Source organism: Petaurus breviceps, unplaced genomic scaffold (assembly GCF_028583685.1).
Source record: "Petaurus breviceps papuanus isolate PSGF00001 unplaced genomic scaffold, PetGlider_PUasm1.0 490, whole genome shotgun sequence".
Lineage (NCBI taxonomy): Eukaryota > Metazoa > Chordata > Mammalia > Diprotodontia > Petauridae > Petaurus > Petaurus breviceps.
Window position 1 is genome coordinate 10,855,489 of NW_027186352.1, and position 8,424 is coordinate 10,863,912.

The following is an 8,424-nucleotide window of genomic DNA, read 5'->3' on the forward strand; positions in this document are numbered from 1 at the left end:
CCACCTGGAGAGAAGCTTCATTTACTCTGTGCACTCCACGCTGATTCTGGGTCCTATTCCTCATCACCACAATGCCTCTTAGACAAAAAAAAAGAGTAAAAAATGGGGAAAAGATGTAGGAAAAAATGGAGAATAGAAACCAAAGCTTGGTGAGAGGATTTCCGTCCTTTGCCAGCTGTCTTTCGGAGTTACCATGACTAGAAGATTCATCCCTTTGTGGCCAGCTTGGTGATGAGCTTTCTGGCCCTTGGGTAGGGTGGGTCTTGAACTGCAGACCTACGGTCAATCCCTAGACCTATATTGCATATCTTTCCAGCTTGGAACAATCCACCAGAGGTTGGGTTCCCCTAACAGAGCCTTGAATGGCACACAACAACCTCTGTGCTACCATGATACCATAAAAAGGACTTTTACAGAGGTAAAAAGCAAGGACTACTCTTATAGATCATGAAGTCATACTCTGAAGCCTCTCCATGGATTGAAGAGGACCCTGGGGCTCTGCAAAACTATTTAAATGGAGGAGCAGCCCCAGGAGCCCTAGAAAGGTGGGGTGGTTCAAATTAAGGCCCCAAGGATGGACGATCCATCTGTGGTCCAAGGACAGCCTTGCAGCATTCAGAGAAGCACCACAACCAAAGGTCAGCCTCCAAGTGGTAAACGAACTTGGCCATCAGGAAGACCACCTGAAGAAGCAGGAAAGGTTTGTGGTCTACACCAAGAGGTGGCATGGCCACACCAACAAAATGGGGACCATGAGTCACAGAATTCCACAGATTGGTTGGACCTCAATTTTCCAAGCTCTGCTTGAAGACCTCCAAGGAGGAGCTGTCCTGGGCCATTTTGGGCTACTCCACGATATAGCCCTAGGAGCCTGCTTGCTGCTCCTCTGTCTCCCACCTCTGTGCCTTTGCCCAGGCTGTTTCTCCTACCTGGAATGCCCTCCCTTCTCACCTCTGCCCCTTAGGATCCTTGGCTTCCTCCAAGACCTTCAAGTACTATCACTTTTACAGGAGACCTTCCCAATCCCAAACTGCCAGTGTTCTCCTCTTAAAGGTTACATTGGCTCTCCTCTGCACATATCTTAAACATATTTATTTGGACACATGCTGCCTCCCCAATGAAAATGTAAGCTCCTTGAGGCCCAGGACTCTGTCTGCTTTTTACCATGTGCCCAGCAGTTAGCATGATGCCTGGCATAGAGTATGCGTTCAATAAATGCTTGCATAACCCTCTGTTATCATCACCATGGAGAGGAGATACTTTTCCCCAGAATCCATCAGCCAATGATATTGGAGAACTGAAATTATGGAAGTTTGGGGGAGAAAAAGCCAGAAGCAGAAGCCGGGTGAGAATTGGAGTTCAGCATTTGACCTCTCTAAGACCACATCAGTCTTCCAGGGTCACACCCTTTGCTGGGTCCCCAGTTCATGCTTTTTTTCCTACCCTACAATGAGTCTGAAAGTTTTTCTGCTATCACTAGCAACAGAACCAGGCTTGCTGAAGGGACCCAACCATCCCCTAGCTGCCAGGGAGCGCCTCCTTCTCCCTCAGCTGAAGTAGGGGGGCAAGCAGTGGCCAATCAGCCCCATGGCTTGGTATTTCTGCCCTGGACCTTCCCTTTAAGAAGGAGCCCAAAGTAGCCAAATGTCTACCACCATTCGCAGCCCCCAGACTGCGTACATCCACAGATTGGTGATGTCTGTCCTTTCCCTTCCCAGCATTTCTCCCTCTTGTTATACAAAGAAAATATCAGTCACTAATCCTTGTGCGGTTAATGTCATTAGTGCTGACAGAGAATGGGAACAATGCTCAGTCTGGAAAAAGTAGAAGACCGCCACAGCCTCTAGAGTGAGGTCCAGAGGCTGCAGAGTCCTGATTGATCCTCAGGGAAACACAAACCTTTTGGGGTCACTCTGGGCTAACATTCATTAGGCAGCTCAAGGCTGATTTATAGAGGAACGGGAAGCAGAGAGGGATTAATAGCCAAAAGGGAATCTAAAGTACTTAGGTGTAATCAAAGACATCATTCAAGTTAGCCAAGGACTAGGGGAAAGGGACGCCTTCCATGTGTAGGGTATGAGTTTTCTATTGGATTCCTCGCTGGTACTTGGGTGGGATGCCCCCATTACCGTCTCCCCTCCAACTTACTGTAGGAGATATACAGAGTTGAGGGAATCCTCTTAACCTACTCCCATGACTACAATTCACAAGGGCTCACCCTCAACATTACATACATACATTCAATCCCCATACGTGCATATAAAACATACGAGGAATTCTGTACTCTCTGCTAACCTACATTTGATCGATGGTTACTATGTTCCAGATACTGTCCTAAGTACTGGAGGTACAAATAAAAAAAAACATTCCCTGCCCTCAAGAAGCTTACATTCCAATAGAGGAGACATGTCATAAATAGGAATATTTAAGACCCACACAGAGCAGGAGGAAGGTCACCTTAGTGGGGAAGGGACACTGGGAAAGGCCTCCAGAAGAAGGGGACGTTTGAACCATACAGAGGAGCCTTTCTTCCACCAACAACAATGGCACAGGGGTCTGGCATGTGCACAGACCCTATCACTTTGCCCAGCTGATACAACTTGGAGAACCTGAGAAAACTTACTTCCAGAGGAAGTGAGGTAATGTGCAAGGGAAAGACCTTGGAGACATGTGGCAGCGACACCCTGTAGCTGGTGCTGGCTGGCCTGCCTATGGTGTTGGGGGAAGCCTTATAAGAGCCTGGTTTCCAGTGCTTAGTGCAATGCCTGGCATAGAGTATATACTTAATTAATGTTTATTGATCAATTGATTAATAGCCAGAGCTGTTGGTATTTTCAAAAAGACCTGAGTCAGCTTTGGCTGCCTCTTTGCTCCATTTGCATCAGGGAAAGCTTGGTGACTCTCAGAGAGTCCAGTGAGTGGCCAGGCAGTAAGGAGAAAGACCCTCTGAGGCCACACACTCCCCTAGAAATGTAGCCTCCTTGGCCTCGTCATCCGTCGTCCTCCATTCTAGGTGTAGGGAGTGGCATCTCCACACTGGGTGAGAGAACAAGCATGGGGGCCCCGAAGTCAGCATCTAGGTCAGAGGCTGCCACCAGGCCCAAGGAGCAAAGAGCCATCTTCGGGAGTGATTCAGCACCCCAGATTCCTCCAGCAATCATGCTATATCTGTACATAGACTTGGTAAGACAGATGCTAGTACCGTGTTTCCCCGATAATAAGACCTATCCCGAAAATAAGCCCTCCCCTTACTGTGTAAGATTCCTCTAAAATAAGCCCTCCCCCGAAAATAAGCCCTATTGAGATTGCTACTGAAGTGAAGGTGATCCCCTGCGCTACAGGTACCCTCTGTATGCACCGTCCCCTCCTCCCCCCCGGTGAAACGCACGCCGTGCTCCGAGCTGCATCCAATCAGAGCTGCAGCAGTGAGCGCATCATCCTGTTCTTCCCCAGTGATTTCCTTATTGAATAAAGATACATTTTTTTGTTCACATTTACCTGTTTATTAAAATTGCTGTCAATGTTCATTAAAATAATCCCTCCCCTGAAAATAAGCCCTCTGGTGTTTTTCTGTCCAAAAAAATTAATGACAGTGTCTTATTATCGGGGAAACACGGTAGGAACTTAGATAAGTTTTGAACCTACTCTCCCAGAGACCAAGGTAGCCAATGGTCAATAAACATTTATTAAGCACCTACTGTGTGCCAGGCACTGTGCTGAGCTCTGAGGACACAAGAAGAAACAAATATCCTACCCTCATGAAGCTCATAGTCAAATGGGGGAGACAACAAACAAACACATACAGTACAAACTATAGACAGTATAAAGAGGAAGTAATTAACAGAGGAAAGGCACTAGAATTCAAAGAGGTTGGGGAAGGTTTCCTGTAGAAGGAGATACTTTAGCTGGGACTTAAAGAAAGCCAGGGAAGGCAGTGCTTATATAATAAGGGGGAGCATTCCCGAGTGCAGCCAGAGCACCAGCTACACAGTTAATGCCCAGTATTGGACTCTGCCTTTTACTCCCATCCTTACACTCAGGGCACCCGGTCTGACCAGTCACCCAGCAGAGTGTCTGCATGACCAGCCACCATAGCGTGGTGTCCTGTTTACATTGTTAGTATCGTCCAGCAGCTGAGCTTGTTAAACACCATCATAGATATGGCATTTCTATTTCCAAGGTCATAGAAGAAAGGACTGGGAAACATGCTCCCAGATGCAGAGATAAGAGAAGAATCCAATCTCTTCTCTTTTTTTATCTTGAGCTGTAGAGACTGCCTGACAGCTTGTGCAACATGAAGAAATCTCATAAAAATTAAGATATTCTTAATATTTCCAGAAAATGGAGCATTGAAGAATGATTCTGTGAGCTGATAATAGTAACATGTTTGAAAAATCGGCCCAAATGCCATGTTTAAAAGCCTCCAGTCATAAAAAGTGTTATGAATGGGGAGATAGCAAAGCTCTGTGAGCAGATTCTATTGATGTCACCATGAAAGATGAACACTGTCAATTTCTTTATATGTAACAAGAAGCTCTGCCAGTGTGTCTAGATCTCATTGTGAAAACTGTCTGCCTGACTCCCATGGCATTGCAGAGCTATTTAGGATGATAGGAAGCAAACGACAAGGTTAACCTGTTCTCATCTTCTGTACGTGGAAATCCACACTGACGAAGATGCTGGAGCAGAGAATGACCCTCTTGGACAATGATGGTGCCACAATGTTGGGAAGAAGGTAGACAGGTTGGTGGGGATTTTCTGGTCAATGCTCCTTCCATTCTTGTCCATGATGAATTTTAAACAAACTGATTTGGTTTTTTTAAGTAACATGCCCTTCTCTTCACACATGATTCTTTTCATTCTCCAACTTCCATCTTTCAAGCTTCTCTTCTCCTTTGGTAGGCAACCCCTTCACCCTGAAGACTGATTCTTTCCCTTAAGTTCCCTCTATACCCATGACCACCAGCCTAGCTCAGGTCCTCATCACCTGGACTGGTGGTCTTCACACTTGGTCCTCCCCAGTCTAATCCATACTCTACACCACTGCCAGTTATTGTCTTAAAGGAAAAATCTGGCTATCTCACTCCCCTACTCAATAAATCTCACTGGCTCCCATTTATCTCCAGGATCAAATACAAATTTTTCTGTTTGATATTTAGTTTGTGTCTTCCTTCCTTCCCATCATCTCAAAGAATCCCTTTCTTTCTCTGAGATACAGCTCAAGCACCATCTTCTTTCTAAAGCTTTTCCTCTTTTTCCTATAATTTCCTTTTTTCCTGTTTTCCCCCAAGTGCTGATGTTCTCCCTTCCAAATTACCTTGTATTTAACTCATTTGTATAGATTTGTACTGAGGCATTTCATATTTATGCTGTGTGTATATATATATATATATGTACACACATACATGTGTTGTGTGTGTACGTGTGTGTGTAAACCGATTTGCCTCATTTGAATGTAAGCTTCTTGTGAGTAGGGAGAATTTCATCCTTTACCCTATATAGGCATTTAATCAATACTTGTTGATTGATTATTCCAATTAAAGAGGAGTTTGAACCTGTTAAAGAAATCACAGATGTACAAAACGGCTTCCACATTTTGGAAACCTAATCATATCTATCAATGACTGGATTGATTGATTGGATGACTGAGGTGGGAACATAGAGCCCTGTTCCCTGACACTCTCTCCTCAGTCACACATTTGCCACACACACCCAGCCCACCCCATCCTTTTCTACTCCTCCCAGTTGAACATTTGTTTTTGGTGAGTCCACAGACCAATATTCTTGAGAGCTCTGATGTGACTTGGGGAGATTCAAGCATTGTCTTTTACCTGAGCCTTTCTCAGGACCCTCTCCTATCCAGTCTCAGGAAAAGCTCATGTGGTACAGTTTACAAGCAATATGGAAACTCAGATTCTTTCCGAATTCCAAACACATGTCAATACAACATAGCAAACATGCCATTTTACAAAATCCTCTGTACCTTTGCTGTCCTCTCCCAGCCTAATGACTTGGGATCAGCTAGAAGTCACCCTTCTCACCTTTGGGTGGGCAGGAAGCCAGACAGTCCTCGTGGTTCCTCTTAGCATGCAGGGATCCTCCCAAGCAGAGATCCCAACAAAACAACTCCATGTTTCTCTTTCACTTGTGGAGTTCACCCAATGTCTCCAGGGATCCCTTTCATACATACAGGGATTCCACCCAAGATCCAGACACACATTTTCTGTAGGTCCATCTACTCTAGGACACCCAAAATTTCCCAAAAGGATGCCTGCTGATGTATTGGGAGCAATGCAAATAGAAGTTCTTACTCAACTCTCACTAAGATAAGCAGGTTAATTTAAAAGGAAAGAAAAAGAGACAGAGACAAAGGGAAAGATTCTCTCCTCTCTTCTCCCCTAAGCGAATTGCTTTTGAAGCTGGAATTCTTTACCACTGGACTGGCGCATTGCTTGACCAGATTACTGGCGGACTCTTCCAGACCATTGAAATCCCACAGGTGTGGTTAATTTATTGGTTAGCTATTCACACCATTTCCTTCTTGACCCAATTAAAGAGGAGTCAAGAGGAAACTTAAAGGAAGTATAAGGTGTAAACAACTTTGTTTACACATTTTTTGAGCCTAGTCCTACATGTTAGTGACCTGTTTGACTGAAATGGAAGTGTGGGATCCTTTCCCTTACACCCAGACTAAGAAGTAAGTACACCAAGATCCAGCTTTGAATACCTCTCCTGACTCCAAGACTGCCCTCTACCACTACTCCATGCTGCCTCTCATTGAGTCCAACCATACCTGAACAGAACTCCTCCCCCACCCCAACATCTCTGACAAATGAACAGATAGTCTCTGCTTAAAGACCTCCAGTCCAGTAACAGGGAGTTTACCACCTCCTTGAGTGGTTCATTCTTCTTTGGGACAGCTGTGACTGTTAAGTATTCCTTCCTTTAAGTCTAGATCTACCCCCTCTGCTGCTTCTCCCCACTCCACCCACTTCCCTGCTCCCAGTTTCTCCCTTCTCCTATTGGACTCAAAAACAAGGGGCTCCCACTCATAGGAAGGGGTAGACATGATAGGGATAGAGAGCAGCTATTTGATGCCCAATACCAAAGACAGACAAATCTGTCCCAGCATCGTGCACGTGATAGGTGCTTGATAAATGTTTGCCAAATTCTAATAAATAAAAGGAAAACATTCTTGGCTTTCTGAGCTGGGAACCCACGCCACGCCCTGCCCTACCCCACACTTCAATTCAGCAACGACATTGTCTACCTTTCTAGGCGCACTGTGGCCTACACTGTGACCCACACCATCACCCATGTCTCCCCTCCCCACCAAGGTATTTAAGGCTATCGGTCTAGGGACACCCCTTGGCTGAACTCATGTTCATAGGAGTTACGTTCTCCTCTCAAAGCTACCTAAGTACATCAAGAAAAAGATTTTTAATGAGTGGTGGAAATCTAGTTTTATGTTACCAAAAATGTTGCTAGTTGCAGTAAATAACCATGGACCTGAGCAGGGAAACCTCATATCAACAACTGGGGAAAGGACCCCCGAATGTGTCTGTGCTCTGCTCTTGCCTAGGCTATGACTGCCTATTGTCTTAGCAGCTCAGAGACAAGGCATAGCATGGCGATAAGATCATGGACTTCAAGCTCAAATCAGTCCTTAGACCAATCAATGATCAACTAGTATTTATTAAGGACCTCTAGATTTCCAGTGAGCCGGCCCTACAAAGACAAAAGAGACAATCTAGTCCGTATCTTCCTTTTTACAAATAAGGTGTAGTGGACATCAGAGAAATAACAAGACAGCAGCGCCAATTATAATTTACAGGAGTGTTTATTAACCGCGATGACTGCCTCCCCAATAGGGAAAACAGCCCCGAGCCTTCTGCAAAATGCATTTTTATAGAACTAGGTGTTGTTAATCAACAAGATGTGGTTCCAAGGGGAGGTACCATTTCTAGTAAAGTCTTGGGTACCTAATAAGAACAGACTTGTATCTGGGATATGTTTCTAGCAATACATGTGAAAAGTTCCCTTACTATTATGGCCTATCAGATGGTTTCCAGGGACCCGGGTAGGGGCCCCTTCTGGCAGGTTTTAGGGGGCTTTGGTGTATAATTTCTGGTGGTTACTTCACAGGAAACTGAGGCTGTGACTTCCCCATTATCACATAGCTAGTGTGACAGGTCTCATTTCTGTACCCAAAGACAGGCTGTATCCATTGAATTTGGGGGATCACCTGGATGGTGACTGCATTAGCTACTTTCAAACCAAGATTAATCTGTCTCACTGATTATTCAGTCATTGAAGCCCCACCTCCTCCATCAAGATTCTCTTCCAGCATGTACTGGATGCCTGTTGTCCAAGGAGCATCCTGGCCAAGTTCTGAGAGCCTCATCACCAGGATGACCGCAGGGG